This window comes from Rhipicephalus sanguineus, chromosome 5, assembly GCF_013339695.2.
Source record: "Rhipicephalus sanguineus isolate Rsan-2018 chromosome 5, BIME_Rsan_1.4, whole genome shotgun sequence".
NCBI lineage: Eukaryota > Metazoa > Arthropoda > Arachnida > Ixodida > Ixodidae > Rhipicephalus > Rhipicephalus sanguineus.
Window position 1 is genome coordinate 17,356,155 of NC_051180.1, and position 20,068 is coordinate 17,376,222.

At 45.5% G+C, this 20,068-nt stretch overlaps 1 protein-coding gene across 1 annotated transcript in view; it reads left to right on the forward strand.

Moving 5' to 3' along the window:
* The first annotated feature begins 3,956 nt into the window (after positions 1 to 3,956).
* LOC119393304 (uncharacterized) overlaps positions 3,957 to 20,068 on the forward strand; it is a 113,090-nt gene continuing 96,978 nt past the window's right edge. The window contains exon 1 of the mRNA XM_049416197.1: positions 3,957 to 4,013. The gene's annotated coding sequence lies outside the window, so the exon portion shown is untranslated. The remainder of the gene's footprint in view (positions 4,014 to 20,068) is intronic.

The following is a 20,068-nucleotide window of genomic DNA, read 5'->3' on the forward strand; positions in this document are numbered from 1 at the left end:
TTCGTGTATAGCCAGTGCCTATTGCGAGACGAGGTTCCCGCTGCCTTTTCCGTGAAAATTTGTTTTCGTTCCTTCATTGTGTCTATGTGAACCACGTATTTTATAGGTTTTGCAAACCATTACTGCAATTTCATTTTCCCATCATAATATCACGTTCTGCTTTTCAGATACCGTTGTTCATGGTGCTCACGCTGAACAGGAGCGACAACCTAGCAAGCCACAAGTCTGAGACCTCCAGCCGTCACCACTTTTTGATTTATTCTTAATCATAAGGAATAAAGATTGAAACATAATGCCCATTTCTGCAGATTATTTTGCACTATATGACACTATGCACATCAGTCACACATTTTAGTTGGCTATACTCATAGAAGCATGTAAACGAGGAATACCCAAACTTCTTAATTGGAAATCAAATACCATCTTTTCGCGCTTTCTATATAACTTTGCTGGAAAATATGTGTTGTTTTGACGAGTTTTTTTGAAATAATGCTTAAAACTGAACTATTCCCTGTTTGCAGTCGCTGGGCAGAACGGCAAGTATTATTGGACATGCTAAAATGAATACTCCACTGTTTTCAACAGTAGTCGCGCAAAAGTAGAGCAAGGGTCAAATGAGTAGCTTAATATACTCGTGGAGTCGCTTGACGCTTCGGTGGGGGTCACGTGACTCCCGTAGGAGTGTTACCGGCAAGGGTCGTCTGACTCCCTATAAGTGGTAACGTGATCCTTCGGATGAGAGTCTTTCAACTCTTCCTAGAGGGTCGGGGGACTCTCCTAGAGCGAGCCGACCCTGACCCACCAAGAGAGTCACCGTGACTATTGAGAGTCCTATACGTGGCAAGTCAGAACTCTCCGAAAAGAGTCACGCATACTCTTTTTTTTCTTAGAGTGTATAATCCTATCAGGGGTCTCATCTATTAGTGGACTAATCAGTCATTTAAATATGTAATCGCCCATTGCATTTTTGTTCAACTAATATAGTAGTCGGTGTTAGTTAAGAGGATTGAAGGGGCAGCGTATTCTACGTACTTCTCATTGCCACTAAGTACATGAGGCGTGAAATGTTTGTCGTCCTTGATGGTTCGTCCTACTGCATACAAAGCTTCCGGGAAATGCCCTGCAGATAACATACCAGCCACGGGAATTCTCTGTAGAGCGCATCCCGGCCTCCAACAATCCTTTCCGATGCTGTTTGCAGTAGGTGGAGGTTAGCGTTGCTGACACCGCACTCTTCGCCTCCTTGAAAGGAAAGCAAACACATATGCAAAAATCGCACATAGCCATGTTTTTTTCATTGATTGATTGATTGATTGATTGATTGATTGATTGATTGATTGATTGATTTGTTATCCTACAGCTTCTCATTCCCTAATAATCTAATGTTGACGTCGTTTTTCTTCTAGAGATGCTGCTATTCTAGATTTACCCAGATAGCCAAAATGAACAACTTATTCGAGTGGACATATATGTCATTCCCGAGAACATTGGATCAGAGCGCATATGAACAAAGCGGGTAATTACGCAGCAATGGCTGCATCCAACGGCTTCGCTGGGATCAAAATATTGATTAACAACGAGGCCATGTCAGTGCCTGTGATCGGATCTTTTCGTATATTTTGTTACATGGCTGAAACGTATTGTAAATATATAGGTATATCATGACGATTATATCACTTAGCGGAATGATCTTGTGCGTAGCTTCATAAAATTTTAGGTGCTCCACTGGTGCGCATCTTACAAGTAATCTACGAGAAGTTAACCAATGTGATTGTGTAGCCCTGGGTTAGTTAAACTTGCAATAGTCAGTTATGACAACACTCTGAAGTAGCCAGGTTTGGGAGTAATAATCATCGTGCCCCCTTTATCTACTCTAACGCTTTAAATTTAACCACACGAGTCACTGCAATGAATATGAACATGGTGAAAAAGCACAGTGAAAACAGAATTAACCACGACTGCTACACAAACTTATTTGAGTGATCAATACCAAATATGGCTGCAGTTAATGTTCCGAACATTATTCGAAAGCTGCGATGTAAGCATATTGAGAACAGTATCGATTTTTTTTTCGCTCTCACCTGCGAAATGCAATAGAACCGCAATCGTCGACACCCCCAGTATCTTTTCACAAAGAAATGCCATGTTACTTCACGAGGTGCTCGCCGCTGTTGTGGTGGGTGGCACCTGGCGAAGAGGTGAGGTACTCTGGGACAATCTCTTAAATAGGTGACTGTCTCTCTCAATAAGGTCACATGAATAAGCAATACCGGGCCACTGTTACAGGCGCACACCATTCCACGACATAACAAGGTGACGGCACCCGTACGCACTCACGCATCTGGAACACGCCGTTACTTAATACCCTAGCCGCGCAGTCTTGGCAACCTTGAGCCGATTTCTGTCACAGGAAGACCCCGGCCATTGCACGCCTCGTTTTGTTGGTGTTTACCTCAACGTGTCAGCGGACGGCGGGTGTCAATGTGTCTATTCGGAAACACTATATCAATGCGATACTGCGCAGGGCAAGGATGCACGGTGTATAGATATGGCCGAGAATATTTATAAGTCTCGGATCGTTCGGGTTGTTTAGTTCATGAGTACTGTTTTGGGGCGCATGTTGTCTTTTGAGAGCAGGGCCGGCCCGGTATGGCCATAGAGAACGTGCACCAAGACTTGTGGAACTTGAGAGAAGTAGAGCTTGAGGAAGGGTCGATGACCATCGAAAATTTTGTCAGTTGTCAACTTATTCTTGTAAATGAATCTCGGCGTCGCTTTCAGGGCGTGCAATATATATATATATATATATATATATATATATATATATATATATATATATATATATATATATATATATATATATATATATATATATATATATATATATATATATATATATATATATTGTGTGTGTGTGTGTGTGTGTGTGTGTGTGTGTGTGTGTGTGTGTGTGTGTGTGGCTAAAAACAAAAGAAAACGTGGTTATTCGCCCGCCATGGATCAATAACCTGCATAGCTAGGAATCCAACCCCAGAACGTAGGCAACACTGAGTTGCGCGTATAGGCACGTGACCAAGGAAATCGCCGTTTGCTGATAGTATCTCGACACGTGTGACTGGAACGGTGATATCAGCCTTTGGCACCGCTTTCTTTCTTTTGTTTTTCTTTGTCCATCTTCCAGCTAGTCACTGTCTGTGATGCCCGGCGCAAGAGAAGTTTGCTGAGTCGTAGCGGTGCCATGCGCGCTCATTATAATTTCGGGGGTTTTACGTCCCAGAACCACGATATGATTATGAGACACGCCCTAGTGCAGGGCTCCGGATATGTCGACCATCTGATGGTCTTTAACGTGCGCTGACATCACAGAGTAGATGCGCGGTAATTGTAAATACTAAAGCAAGACTGGTAATTGAGACAAGACAAGCGAAGTGTGTAACATTATATTTATACTTTGCTACCGTCTACGTGGTGCGCATGTTGTGTAATAACACCCGCTGCTCTAGAGCCTTCTTCCATGGTTTTAGAAGGGGCGCCACGCTTTGGCGTGTGCGAACGGTAATCTGGCTAATGAAAAAGAGAGAGAGAGAGAAAGAACTCTGCAAACCTATACTCAAACACACCCTATACAACATAACATAGGTATATCTGCAGACCAAACTAAGGCAGGCCGCGTAGCTTAAATCGTAGCGCCGTCATGCAGCTTCTTATTTTACGCTACCTATTCTCGATTTTTAAACATCGAATGAGGTATGCCTTGCCTCTGAAACGACGGCGTCCGCTTCCGCGGCTCTAAAATGCGTTCGCTGAGACGGTCTTCCGAGCCCGAAGTGACTTGACGAAAAAAAAGTAGATTTGAGTAGTGACGTATTTTCACTCGTATCGCAACCAGATGGAACTGCTGTCGATACGATGGCGCCGTTTCATCAACCGCACGACGCTACTTTTGATAATCGCTGCTGCTCGTGGCATATGTGCTCGTAGGATTTTCGTCATGGCGACTTGGACCTTGTCAGGTGTGTATAAGTTTGTCTTATTTCTGCCCCTGCTGCGACAAAGAAAGGATGCACAAACCGAACATCTGCTGTCTGGGGATATTAATTAGTGCGGTCGTTCATTCGCCCTGTTCTTCCAGCGGTTGAAAAGAAAAAGCTAGTAGCCATTTCCTCGAAGCGCGATTTGGAGCATAAGGGGGCACTGTTGGTCTCTGATTTTTTTTTTCACGGTAATAGTTATCTTATTTGATCTGATCAATGTGACAAGCCCAGTTATTCGTGCCGTGCTTACGGAACTAGGTCTGCGGTGACATGCCACAGCGAAGAATTAATAGCTTCTTGCGAAGTAAGGGTTGCGCTACTGTTCGTGAGCTTGCGGTAGTTTACTTGTTCCGACGTATCTGCATGGTATACGGATAGCGACGCTGCTTCACCATAAAAGCAGTGCGAAGTATTTCCTGATTGTGGTCAACATGATCCACGTAAATACTTAGGTGCGATCAATCGGACCTAGCACTGAGAGCGCGGACTTAGGCAGCTACGACTCAGGCTAAATATCGCATAACGATGTATTTTTTTTTATTTTGGTTTTTATTTCTCTGCAGTAACGTCAATCACGATTAACGCATCAGGAACGTTGCACAACTGACACATCAGTGTTCGCACTTACCTTGTTCTTTACGTTCAGGAGAGTTGCTTGTTGGGCAAGTTGGTACATACTTAGTTAACTGCAAAAGAAGCCACAAAACGTCGAAAACGGAAAAAAAGCAGAGTGGCAGAAAACAGAGACAGAGCGCAGAGACGTGGCACTAACAACTGGCGTTTATTTCAGAAAAACCTTCCCCCCCAGACCGTACGACGCATGCGCGGATGACAAACAAAAACCAAACAACCCAAAAGCCAAAAAGCACAAACAGCTACTCCAAGCAGATCACCTCTGTGCTAGAAACAAAAATTCTTTTCTGCTGGAAGACCAGTCGCCTGGTTCCACTATTGAAGCCTGGCAAGTCACCGTTGGAGCTCTCATCCTACCGCCCGATTGCACTTGCCAGTTGCGTAGGCAAAGTTATGGAGAGGATGATCCTCGGACGCCTGGAGTGGTACTTGGAGGGCAGCAACGTCTACCCAGATGCAATGGCAGGATTTCGACGTGGTCGATCATCGATTGATAACGTCGTTGACCTGGTCACCTTCGTTCAACACGAGAAAGGCCGTAAGCGTCTCTGCGCTTCTTTGTTCCTCGACGTCAAAGGGGCGTACGACAATGTTACACACCAAGCCATCCTCACCGCTCTCGAAGAGGTAGGAATAGGTGGTCGGATGTATCGCTGGATACGTAGTTACATCTCAATGCGATCCTTTTTTGTGAGCACCGAAGACGGCCAAACCTCTCCACATTACAGCTACCGTGGCGTCCCCCAGGGCGGCGTACTCAGTCCTGTATTGTTCAATCTTACGCTGATTGCCCTCCTTGAGCACCTGCCAAGCACAGTGAAGATATCAATGTACGCGGATGATATCTGCATTTGGACGTCCGCCGTAACACGCCTGCAGTTGCGAGCGAGAATTCAAAGAGCTGCCGCTCAAACTGCCCGTTACCTCCGTAATCGAGGCTTGGAGCTTTCTTCCGAGAAATGCGCCCTCGTGGCTTTTACGCGCAAACCTATGAATCATTACGGCGTATTCATCAATGGCCAAACTATACCGTATATTCGGTCGTACAAGTTTCTGGGTGTCATAATCGACAGGGATCTCTCATGGAGCCATCACGTATTGTACATAAAAAAGCGGTTGATCGGCATCTGTCATCTATTGAAGTTCTTCGCAGGCAAGACTTGGGGAATGTCACCAAGTGCTATGCTACAGCTGTACAGGGTACTTTTCCTCGGCTTCCTGCGCTACAGCTTGCCCGCGTTAACCAACGCAAGCAAAACAAGCCTACGAATACTACAAAGTGTTCAGGCCCAAGCGCTCCGAATTTGCCTAGGCTTGCCTCTTAGCGCGTCGACGGTGGCTTCTATAGCGATCGCCAGAGACCACCTCATCAAGACACATATTGATGTCGAAGCACTCAGGACACATATAAGGCATCTTGCTCGGACTCCCCGTCACCACCTAGCCTCTTTACCAGTAGACCGACCATGCACCTCTTTTTGCCGAACGGTAGCCGCATATCGCGAGTCTTTGCCAACAGGCTTCACGCCCGCTGCGAGACCTTCAGTTCCTCCGTGGTGCCTGACTCAGCCTATCATCAGCCTGGCGATACCCGGCATCCGTAAAAAGGCAGATATGTCGTCACCGGCTCTTAAACAGCTCGCTTTGCTCCTGTTATATGAGAAGTACCGAGGCTCAATGCACGTATACACCGACGGCTCCGTTATGACGAACAGTTCAACCGCAGCTGTCGTAATACCTTTGAAAGCCACGACAATCAAATTTAAGACCTCTCACCTTACGACATCGACAGCAGCAGAGCTCGCAGCGCTTCTTGCCGCATTACGTTTCATTACTGATGAACGGACACAAAAATGGACGATCTTCAGTGACTCAAAGGCGGCACTGCAATCCCTTCTGTCACCTTTACGCCGCGGCCCGCACGAGCAACTGGTATTTCAGATTGCAGAAGAGACTCACCATTTAATTGAGAAAGGCCATGAAATAACCTTTCAATGGCTTCCAAGTCACTGTGGAATTATCGGCAATGAACGGGCCGATCAAGCTGCCCGTTCAGCCCATACAGAAAGCAGTCAAATAATAATACCGCTCTCTAGGACTGACGCTGCATGGAAGCTCCGCGTGCTTGCTCGTCAATGCACCACGTCGCAATGGAACGAGCCGCACTTCAAGCATGCGCGACTATATTCCCTGGACCCAACTCTCAGCCTTCAAATTCCTCCAGGCCTTCGCCGACGTGACGCTACCCTCCTGTGCAGGTTATGGTTGGGTGTCGCATTTACGCGCGCATACGCGTGCCGCATAGGAATGGACGACACCACATCATGTGACCACTGCGGCAGTGATGAAACAATTCAACATATTCTGTGCGACTGCCCACAGTACTCTTCACAGAGACAGTCACTTTGCAACGCGCTCGATAAGTTGGACGACCTCACTCTGTCGGAAGAAAGAATCCTGCGCCATCGACCGGACCAAACGTCACAGAAAAAGGCTGTGCAAGCGCTACTGCGCTTTCTGCGTTCAACTGGTCTCTCAGAACGGCTCTGACTGGAACGTCTTGCGTGTGTGTGCATGTGTGCATTTTTTTTTTCGTTTTCATTTTATCTCACTCTCTCTCTGTCCTCTTTCCGACCCCTATATCCCCACCCCTGTGCAGGGTAGCAAACCGGTCACTCGCGCCAGGTTAACCTCCCTGCGTTTCCTTTCCATCTATTTCTCTCCCTCTTTTCTGGTAAGATAAACCGAAGCCGCGCTAACGCATTTGTCTGGTCCAAGTTTCCAGATATGGAATGCCTCAATAATCTCCCGTTCTCGCTGCGTCTTAGCCTTACCTAAAATTGTCACCTTATCAAACAGAGGCGAACAACCACACAACTTGCAGTGCAGCGGCAAGTTACCACCGGTGCCCGTGGGTAGAAGATTTTCATGCTCCCTCAACCTAACATTGACACATCGACCCGACTGTCCAACGTAAAACTTGTCACAACTTAAAGGGATGCAATACACCACACATGTGCAACACGCACGGTATTTTTTGACATGTTTTATGTCACAAATCCTGCTCATCGTGCCACGCTGCACAACCTTATTACAAAGACTCGCGAGTTTGCAGGGTGCAGAACAAACCAGTTTTACGTCGTTCCTGCCCGCAACCTTCTTCAGTTCATGTGAAATGCCATGAACATACGGCATGACCACAAGGGCCCTCTTTTCTCGATCACCTCCATCACTTCTTTGTTCTCCAACACCACCATCACTCCTGTGTTCTGCCTTGAGGCGCTGAATACCACACTTGGTTGTCATCCGCGCATGCGTCGTACGCTCTGGGGGGGGAAGGTTTTTCCGAAATAAACGCCAGTTGTTAGTGCCACGTCTCTGCGCTCTGTCTCTGTTTTCTGCCGCTCTGCTTTTTCTGTTTTCGACGTTTTGTGGCTTCTTTTGCAGTTAACTTGTTCTTTACCTATTCAACCACATGCGGCCAGCCACGAAATAATACGGACCACACGCTGGCAACGCATTCGCCAGAGCAACGCTCTCGACAGCACACGGCTCGCCACTAGACGGCGCAGGCAACAATTTTGCCACGCGCTCACGTGGTCCGTGTCATTTTGTGGCCAACTGTGTACAACACTCATTCCGTGTGTTTGCACCTTAGGTGGGGCAGAGCTGCACATCGACCTTCCTTAGAGCAGTGTGCAGAGGTGGGTCGGTCTTGTTGGCTACCTCACACGGGGGAAAAGAAATAGACAAACAAGGAAAGATGATAGCGAACGAACGAAACCGTGCACTCAACACAGTGGTAGCGGAAAACCACATGTGGCATGCGACGATAAGCCTTCGGGACCAATACGTTATGTTTGTATCGAACGGATGCCACGCAATCATGCCAATTGTTGTCAATTTAACTACGATAACTATTAATAGTAATAATTTCTGGTGTTTTACGTTCCGAAACCAAGACATAATTATGAGGCAAGGCGTACTGGGGGGCATCGCATACATTTTGACTAACTGGGGTTCTTTAACGGACACTTATATGTGAGCGCACGGGTGCCCTTGCACTCCGCACCGATCGAAATGCGGCCGCCGTGTTCGGGAATGAAACCCGCGTCCTTGAGCTTAGCAGCGCTACAAACTAGGATGAATGACTTGTCTAACTCCAGCGTATTCGAGCAAACTTAGACAATTTTATCACTAACGAAATGACAAATAAATCAGCGTTTTGATGCAGTCCGGCACTTCACGTAATTGACTGCACTGTTGAAAAGCTGCACGATCAAATTGTCAAAGCTACAGGAGGTGTGGTAATCGACCCCTTAGGTGTGCGGGACAATCTGATCAGTTGATTTCTTGCCAAAAAAAATAGGGTTGATCTTGTACAACAGAAATCTGCGCCGATTCAAGAAGACTAGTATGTGGTTACGTGCGTCACATGTCGCGTGTATTTACTTTTCTCAGCGCTTTGCCGGACTGGTACTATATTACGTTTAATGTGAGGTGCACGCGCGAGCCGTAGCCACGGTATCCCCCTTTTTTTTAGGTAAAGGCGGAAAGAGATCAAGCGCTCCAGCAGAACGCATAGTGTGCATAGCCCCGTGGTTGCTTATCGTAGCGATATGCTTGCCTTCTAATCATCTAGGACAGTCTTGGCCCCTAGCGCAGCGTGCTTCGTCATGGCGCACCGCTGCCTTATCTTCGTAACCCTATTCTCTTTTTTTCTTTTATTCGTGAACTGCTCTGCAGGCCAGCGCAAAGAAGGCACGACGGGAAGTGGGCCGTATGCGAATAGGTGGATAGCAAAATCGTGGTCCTTGCAAAGGATTGTGGGCTACGGCGCCCGTCTGCATCGACTTCCGTTTCGACAGGCACTGTTGCTAGTGCCGTCGCTTTGTGTGTGTTCCATCTAGCAGTCGCGAGCCCCTTTTCTCACAAATTACTGCGTAATACTTTTGGACTGCTGTGCAGCTTAGTTGAATAAAACAAATTCAGTCACTACGAGATTTTTGAAAGGTGCGAACGGTCATTTCTGCACCTCGGGACACATGCATGTTGTTTAGCAGCAAAGGGTGTTTAGCGCATGTATTGTGACCTGTAAAGATTTGTTGCACATCATAGTGTCATGAAATATCCGCCCAATCTGTTTTCATGTTGCGAACTCGTAAAATTATTTACTTACTTTTGTGTGGCAAAGATACCATCTCGGGTTCGATGTAGTGAATGACAATAGTGAAAGGTTTCTTATTCTAAAAGGGAACAATTAACTCTCGCAGTTTTCTGGTTTTTCTTTAGAGCCTCTGAGTCTTCCTTTACGTGAGATGTCGTTCCCTCGCGCACTCGGGCATTGTGGTTCAACGCATGTGAAATTATGCGCACTCAACATACATTTCTCTTTCGAGTTCCACTAAGGGGTATTGGCACTTCCCGCTTGCAAGTCTCTTAAATACTAGAGACGCCATACCATGCAACTTGTTGCATCAAAAGCGACTTCGATCGTTTTACGTCCTACGATATCAGTAACTGAGAGGCCGTTTTGTTCCGTTGGCATTTTACGCGCTCAGCAGTATTTATAAATTTGACAAAAACATGGTTGATCCCGCCGTCATAGGAATCGGAATAACACGAAAGTAAAACGTGCCCTTATAGAAGTAACTGAATGTTTACTGTACATTGATATAAGAGAGCTTGCACAATATATATTGATGTTTGGCAGCTATAGCACAGTTTAACGTGGATGCACCCACTTTGATGCTTGGCGGTACACCTCCATGCCGACAACTAACGTTCATGTTCAATGATTAAACAAACCCTTGTGGTAGCTGTAGTAGTTAGCAGTGAAAGCGTAATCAGATAACGAGTTGTGATAGCCAGAAGAGCGTCGCATATTGAACGCAGAATTTGGTCGCCATCCTGCGGCATGTTAAAATGTGATTGAACACCGCGGCCGCACTATAGAGGGAAACGCAAAGCGCGTCGTGCCGCCCCGGTAACCCAGCCGCAATTTTTCTCGGGGCGAGCCCGTAAGGCAGGGAACGCGGTGTTACAGCCAGGTGAGGCAGGCACGCGTCGCAGAGCTATTTTTGGTTTGATTAGCGTGATGCTATGAGCGAGGTCGACGCTTTTACGACGCTTGCGTTAAGGTCGCCACCTCGCGGTGTGTTAAGGCATTCAGAAAATTGTACTTCTATTGAAAACGCGCCGAATGGGACGAACTGTAACGCGTTGCAGGTACTAATCGCGGAAGCCACAGTAACGATGAATTACTTTACTTTGCCGGTCCCAGAGGGCAACACCACCCCAACGACCGGGAGAGTGGTAGATATAAAAGGCGCGTTTGTAAAGCTTCTACAGTCTGTGACCACACAACTTTTGTCTTTCTTTCATGTCCTTATTGTTTGATGTACATGTCTAATAACAGGCAATAAAGCAAAAAAAAAAGACCGTGGCGCAGTGGATAGCGTGCCCGGCATCTGTTCTTGCGGACCGAGCGGTCGTGGGTTCGATCCCCGGTGACGGAACTTTTTTTCTTTGCCATCTGATCGTGTACATTTTTTCGACGTCATTTCCGTGACGGAAATACGTCACTGAAGTCTTGGTGGACCCCGGCATAAAACACTTTCGTGTTAAAAGTAGGCAATGCAGTATACGCAATGCAAGTATACTATATCGGCGTACTCGATCGGACAGAGCGCGCATACTTTTGTCGGAAGTCTTTAAGTGATTTGGGAACGTACTACGTATATTGACATTTGGCACCATGTGTGTGAGCGACTCTGAGGTAGCCACCGTTTGAGCTCGCCCCGCCACGGTGGTCAAGTGGTTATGGCGCTCGGCTGCTGACCCGAAGGTCGCGGGATCGAATCCCTGCCGCGGCGGCTGCATTTTCGATGGAGGCGAAAATGTTTGAGGCCCGCATACTTAGATTTAGGTGCACGCTAAAGAACCCCAGGTGGTCGAAATTTCCGGAGCCCTCCACTACAGCGTCTCTCATAATCATATCGTGGTTTTGGGACGTTAAACCCCAGATATTATTATTATACCATTTGAGCTTGGAAATTCTAAATCAAACTAATTCTTCAAGATATTACTGCCTGTTTTAAAGCATAACCGTATACATACACTCGCATGCTGCGCTCGAGACCCACCTCTCACCGTTCCTCGTGTTTGCCCATTTCTACTTATCGCTTCGTTCTCTAAACTGCAAAATATCTTCTAACCATTCGCAAAATAATTCAAGAACACAATCACTGGACAACCTGCAACAAACGAGTCGCAGAAGTGCACGCGTTTCCTTCCCGATTGCACTGAACAGCAGGCACCTTGACGCAACGAAGAGATAGGCGTCGAACCGGAAGTACCGTAGCAGACGACGCACACTTTTGCTATCCACCTATGGCTGAAAGAACGAAATCTTCAACACCTGTTTTATTTTTTTTTTTGAGGGGGGGGGGGGAGGGGGGAGGGGTCGTCATACGAGCCAAGGCTATCACGTTGCGACTCAATGAACGCGATAGTAATAGCTCTGCTGCTAAACGCGGTGCAGTGAATGAACAGTACTACAGTATTTATTTAACCATTTCACAGGCTTTAAATACATGCTTCGATCATCATTATTATTATTATTATTAGTAGTAGTAGTAGTAGTAGTAGTAGTAGTAGTAGTAGTAGTAGTAGTAGTAGTAGTAGTAGTAGTAGTAGTAGTAGTAGCAGTAGTAGTAATAGTAGTAGCCGTTAGTATGTAATAACAATAAATTTGCAGTTATAAATGTCTCAACAAACTACATATTCTATGATGGATATCGAAGCGAAACGTATAAGCTAGCACTTTCGTGGGGCTGTTTTTCCTAAAATTTGATAAAAACTTTCCCCAAAGGTTTCGCATTCCGTTTTCAACCAGTCATGGTAAAGAGACGACAGCTATACTGACGGCCTGGCCCACGCAGCTGTTGTGCCGGGAGTGTTTTATTGATACAATTCTGAACATCATTTCTTTTTCACATATGTGTTTCTAATCCGGAGCTCTGGATTCAACAGTGCCACATATTTATCCATATGAACTGATATAATGGTACTTACCGCTTTAGCTATGTGACAGTACTCTTCGACAGTGACTTGTTTCGTGTGCAGCGCATAAATTTCTTCCTGTACGCACTATCAATCGACAAAGTTTTTGAACCATGCTCTCATAAAAAATCACAAATATTCGCTGAAGTTGGTAACAGCTGATAGCCAGGGAAGGAAAACTAAGACGGGAAACACATGTAAGTCTTTATTTACCTATGTAATATATATGGTATTGAGAGTGAGTAGGCTTCGGTACATGATACAAACAGATAATTATTACTTATTACAAACGACGCAAACCTAGGTCGTGCTCAAACAAGTGTGCTCTGTAGTATTTCGCAACACCTGACCACAAGGGAATACACATAAAAGTTGTATTCGCATGCGGAGTGCCTACTACTTACTACTGCTACTGCACTTGAAAGTTGAAACATAGGAACGACGGCACACAAACACAGACGACTCACCATGTGATGGCACAAGTACAACTTTTATTGAACACATTGCAGCTCTGCCAGCAGAATGTCAGAAATCTCTTGTGGTCTCACCCTGCCAGCATGAATTCCGTGGGTGCCCGTTTCAGCCGCATTAAATGCATACATCGCCCCGACGACTCGTTATCAATTGTTCTCATGCATGCTTTCTTAGTGAGGCAGGCGCACTCTTCGAGTCGAGCAAGCAACGTGCTTAGGCGGCAAGTAACCAACGTGGCTACGCTTTTTATTAATCGAAATGCTGCCAGGGAATATAGGTGGAACAAGGCTGCGTTGAATTTGAGAGGTGAACGATGTTCTCCCTTCAATGTTGAGTCTAAAGCGCTGCTTGGTGAGATTCCGAGTTTTCGATCCGAACCTCATCACTGTCGGAACACTCGCCTCTGTCTTTTTTTTTTTACGGATGTTGGTAAAAGTCTCATATTTTATGTAGTAGGCTCGCTTGTATCACAGACTTGCTTAACTTTTGTTGGCGTTTGACGATTGCTAGTACTTCCAACATTTCTTATCTTGGCTTTGGGCACTTACATGTCAACCCCCCCCCCCCCCCCCCAATTCACATACTTTCCAAAACAACGAATGTCATGAGTTGAGGTTTCACACCACATCGACTAGAATTTTAGTAAATGTTTAAAAACACGTCACGCTGTTTCATTATTGTATTTACGGAGCAGCATTCATAAAGACTCCAACGAAATATTGCCTGTACGCTTTATGAAACGCCGCGTTTTTTCCAGCGTTTAACTTAGTTCAGATTTTTCCGAAGCGAGTGTTACTCACAGTTCTTTTATGTTATCTGTCAAGGCCGCGAATGAATCACCAATCGCGTAGTCAATGCTTTCTCTCGAGTAGTCTGAAAATTATCGCTATTGATACCACGTGTATAGAAGGGGAGCAAAGAGAAAAAGAGGAAAGAGAAAAAATACCGGGAGGTTAGCCAGCATGCGTACTGTCTGGCTTCCATGTACCGCAGATTTTGGTAAATTGAACAAAGAGTGGTAGAGCAAGAGACGAGCTTTAAAAGAAGATATGAGAAAAAAAAGTAATGTGAGCACACAAACATGGTATACAGCATGCTACAGCCTGTCACGCAATCCGCGTGACTGCAAGTCACTGGCTAGTGTATTCAATCAAAGACGTTGTCCCGTAAAAAGTTGAACGTTTAGACGATCGCACCCATACATTCCAGCAGGGCGAAACTGTTGCTTTGTTGAAAAGAAAACCGGATGGTAAAGGAGCACGAGTACATAGAGATGGTGAGAAAGGGCTCGTGAATGAACTGTGAAAGCAGTATCTAAGGGCTCTGGTGATAGCCAGCCAATGTCGTCGCCAGGGTTCAATTGGCGGCGGTGATGGAATTCAGAACCATGCTTTTCCTTAGATTGGGAAGTGACTGGTTATTGCGGTTCATTCACGAGCGATTCATAAAGAACCGCTTGCCATCTTAATGCCATCTTAATGCCCTCTTCTTTTCCATTCGGGCTATAATTCAAGCGTTGTTGCCCAGTCATTTTACAATACTTGACCAGAGACTCGCAAAATACAAACAGCTTCCACGTGCTCAGCCAATTTAAGCTGACATTCTCCCGTTCTTCATGATATCTCTGTCCCCCGTTGCCATGTAAGCCATGCTTCAGGAGCGTGAAGAGGAGAAACAGTCTTTTCGGCGCTATTCGTTCCTCTTTCTTTTTGTACTCTCGTGCCTAGCCTTCTATGAAGCACTTCGCAGCAGCTATCTGCCAAACTTCTTTGAGTTGTCCCGTATCCAGTCGACATAATGCGAAACCTTGGTGTAAACCCCGGCGTATCGCGCTCGAGCACAGCCACGGCCGAACGATACGATGCCGACGACAATCGCCAGTCCTTTCTCCGTTTGGGTCGCTGGGCCACCGGAATCCCCCTGGAAGAACATATTCAAATCAAATCATCAAGCAGATGTCAACTTTCTGCAACGCCATAAATCTTGTACGCAGGATGTAGAAGCGGGGGCTATGGGTGGTTTTCATTTCTTCTTTTTTTTTTTGAGAAGCGAAGTAAAGAGTTAATGTTTCTCTACGCTTTCGGCTTTTGTAAACTACATCACTTGGAAAAGAACAAATAGAAATTGGCGTGTGCAGTACGAGTACAGCTCGTGTGCCATCTGTCCTCGTTATGTGACCTTATAAAGCAGGAACATTAGGTCAAACATTACGTGTTTGCGTTTCGTGACACCACCTCTGATTTTTTGCACAGTGAACTGCCTTCTGTTTTTTTTTTTTTCCTTCTTACCCATTGCGGCGTAGCAGACGAGATGTGTGATCGTCTAGTTAACCACATGCACCAATTATGTTGTTAAGTCCAATTTTTTTCTCTAACTTGTAATGTCTGATATCAGGGGTAATTGCAATGACTGCCCTTTTTCTACAGTCATCTCTTCGTTGCAGTAGCATTGTTTCAGAACAATCTGAATTGCCATTAGGTTTTATATACCCTGAAGTTTCCCCGATACGCGAACTTACCTTGCAGGACCCTCGTCCACCCAGCAGCGCCCTGGCACAGAACATGATCCTTCGGTCATAGAGCGAGCTGAGTGTGATCAGCTGACCGTACTGGTAAGTGCAGAAGAGGTCGCTTCCCACAGGGACTGTCACCACGTGTAAATCCTGTGATATCTTTCCGGCTGCGAGTAACGGAAGAAAAAGTAATAGAGAAATGACAGGACACCCCGCGTGTTTTATGTTGTTCGAAAAAAATTCTTACGCGCTAATTGTGGTCTTATCTGGGGTTTATACAATCATAGCTTCGACCTTGAGCATGAACGCGACGTTTTATTTTGCCCTATACCAAACCCTTAAGGAAACACTTCTAATTTGCTGCTTTACATTCAGCTAATTGTAACATTCCTCAATATTTGTTCGTTCGCTGTTATGAAGTCAGATATGCATTTCAAGTTTTTGGTCTGTCCGCATACAAAAGTGTCGTGACGTCAGCAAATGTTGTACTTGCATTTGTTCATTTAACTCAACGTCACGTGGCCATTGGCGAGTAATCAATTATATGGATGTGCCTCTCCTGTAGAAATGTCGAACAATGCAATTCCACCCGTCACAGCTACGAGATGCGCGGGAGGCAGGAATGAGGAAGTGATTGCTCATCGCAGTTCAGACAGTCAATCCCAACACATTCTGAAGCAACAAACCCTACCACAACTGCCGACGGAAGCAAGGACGGCAAACACGACCTAGCTGTCCTTACACTCCCTGGTCTTTCCCCAGCCGGTGATTGTGACGCTCCCTTCCATGCGGTGGTACTTGTCCGGCAGGCACACTGGCGCCACGTAGCCGTCGGAGCCCGCGAAGTCGAAAGGCTCGGCCAGCTTGAGCAGCGCTATGTCGTGGTTGGCTCCGTCCGTGCCGAACTTAGGATGGCGTCGGATGCTCGACACCTGCACGGTGAGACGCCGTATTGTAAACGAACGTCAGAATGATGATGACTGTTACTATTATTGTGTAATCACTTTAATTATAATACATCTTAACACCTATAGCGCACCAAAGAAACGTCGTTTCTTTGTGTTCCTGTCCCTTCGGTGCGCCATATGTGTTAAGGTGGATCACCAACATGCCCAAGCTCACGTTCTTTCAAGTATAACGCATCTTTGCACGATGATCAAATGGCGAAAAAACCGAGTTTTTGCTTTGTATCACGTAGGAGAGCTTTAAGTAATTGCTTTACATAAAAATCAGCAGATCCCACGTACCGTGGGAATCAAAGTTATGCGAAGCATCGATGGTGACTGTGGCGTAATTTTTCACATTGAGCGAAACGTTACGGAATGACGCTAGAGAAATATGGAAGTGGTATACACACACTCATATGTTGAAGAGTTGTATATGTATTATATAACCAGTTGTTTACAGTTGCTTAACGATGCCAACAGCAACATGGGTGTTACCAACACCAGGCGCGGTAAGCTGATATGTAGTGCGTATATTCTTCAATACTGGAGAGCTCGAATCCGAACAGGACAAAGGAACACAGATGCACTGGACAGGCGTTACTCGCAACTAAGATTCATTCAGGAAAGTTTCCCTAGATATATACACAGCCGAGTGGCACGCGCAGGCGCACTGCGCGTAGGTTACAGTCAAGGTTACATTTGTTATGCTTACATTTGTCCGTTGTGACGGAGAACGCGCGCATGTTTCACGCACCCGTGAGTATGTGTATAGAAGGGGTTCTTGACAGTTCTTGAACAAGGTCATCATCACCGTGATCAGTCAGCACCAGCAGCCGGACGGGACTTCTTAATCAGATCCGTTCGTGATCGCGGCTATGAGGAGTTTAAATGCAGTGAAGTGCGAGGTATAGTGCAGCTGGTGGAAATCCTGGATGCCTCTTACGATGAAATGATCTATATGATGCCTCCTGTCGTGAACGTGGCAGCGAGGTCTTTTGATGCCCTCTCGACATCTAATCCGTCTTTCACGCAGTATAAAGACCGAGCGTTGTTGAGTCTTCATAAATCAATGTTGAAGACACCGGGTAATGATGAGAGGCCTCGTTCTCTCGGCAGGTTTATTGTAGGAATCATTGACGCCGGTTTTTGCGTAATCCACGTGGTCCGTAACGTGGACCACGTGGACGGGTAGATGGTAGTTGAGCGTCTTCCAAGGGGTTTTCTGTCTTCAGTTTCCTCACTTTTCTTGCGTCCGCCGCGGTGGTGTAGCGGTTAAGGTGCTCGGCTGCTGACCCGAAGGTCGCGGGTTCGATCCCGGCCGCGGCAGTCGCAATTCGATGGAGGCGAAATGCTAGATGCCCGTGTTCTGTGCGATCTCGGTACACAGTAAAGGATACCCGATGGTCATAATTTCCGGAGCCCTTCGCTATGGCCTCTCTCATATTTATATCGTGGTTTTCGGACATAGAAACCCAACATTTATTATTATCCCTTTCTTTGAGTGTCAATGTGTGTTCGCGGTTACTGTGTTGGTTGAGACCCTGTATCACCTGTGGCACATACCCGTATAATATTAACTCTGGTTTACGGGTATGTGCCACACGTGACTGAGAGAAAAGGTTTCATGACGTACGCGACAGGTATTTTGCGTTATTCATGTCATGAGCAGTGAATCGTGTTCGTCATGCACTGATCCCCTGCTATGCCAATTTTGGTATATTACAAGTTATGGAGACGACCAGGAGAGCGCCCAGACGTAGGCGGCTAGATAGATAGATAGATAGATAGATAGATAGATAGATAGATAGATAGATAGATAGATAGATACGTAGATAGAAACGGCCAAAGTGCGTGAGGTTCGCTAAGAAATGCTTCGCATTTAATAGGCTTGTCTTTGAATTGCAATAGCTATGGTTGAATCGTGAGATGCGGATTTAAGATATGCGAATATGGATATAATATGGTTCTAACAATTCTGAAGCGCCTCTCCGTCTCCACGTGTCCGTATGCGGTACCGTGTACAACCAATTCACTGGTTTTTGTCGGGATCACTGAATGCGTAGTGTGACTACTGTCTTCCTGCTTCGTCCTATTGAGGATAACCAAAAAAGAACACCTGTGTTCTTTAGTGGATTTCCTGTTGCAAAATGTTTTTCATTTACCGCAGTTTCTTCGCTTTATAAGGCTTGGCGATCTGAGCGCGGACGACGCCACAGACCAGCATCACATACAACTAACACAAACAGCAGTCGGGATACGAGAAAACTAAGTTCATTCAACACTTTCCTAATTTCGCATATGATTCAGTTGGGAGCTACACTACAGATTGTAGATTCTGCCGAGATCGTAACTCGGCCTTAAGGACTGCATGTGAAAAGTAAAAAAGTATAGATAATATATTCTTTGAGCCGTGTATTAAAGATTAAGATACCAGCTCTTTCACTTCTATATATTCTTCCGCCTGAAACCAACCCATACTTTTCTCGCATAATAAGACTAACGTTTTAATGTTTTACTTACATTTCGGCGTTGGTAATAACTGGTTCTTTTTCCAAGATTGATAATACCAGCCACGACAGAGAAGCCATTGGGAAACCTGCGGCAGTTTAGTGTTGAAGTAATTTTTAAATTATATGTTGATTGGAAGCAGCGCCGGCTACTCCTTCTCAATGATGACATGATTATTTAAAATCACAGCCATCAAAGGAGATACTTAAAATCGCAAATAGACACAGATGGTCAGGCAAGGCATAGCAATTCACATAATCACGATGCCCATTCACAGAGTGACACTAAAGACGACACAAAATACAGTCCAGGCCCATAACACCAGACAGAGTTCACATAAAATGCAGTCACAAGGACGCCAATGTCTTAACAAGTAACGCTAAATGCAACACATCACACACATAAAACATAAAAGCACTTGCAAGTACCAAATCATAGCTTATTGTGCTCAGCTTAATTACTAGTTTGCTTACTAATAAGCTTACTTACTAATAGCTTACGCAATAGTAAAAGCTTACTTACTAATTACATTCAGCCATGAGACGCAATTGCTCAATTCAACATACTTACATAAAAAAAATCTATGAATTACGCAACCTTTGCTTCAACCCACCGTGTTATTGCGAATCAGTCCTTTATAATAATTCCGTACATAACTATAACCTTCGTCAAGGCCTACCTGCGAACACAGTGTGCAGCAGTCAGGACGATTGTAGGTTCAATGATTGAACCACCGCAGAAGTGATAGCCATTCTTCTGTAAGGACACCTACAAGGTAGACGCAAATAATACATGAACAACAATACACAGCGATCCGTTACGCACTTATTCCTGACGTCATCTCAAAGTTTACACCAACTTAGATTTCTAGGAGCACTAATTTTTGAGCTAGTTGG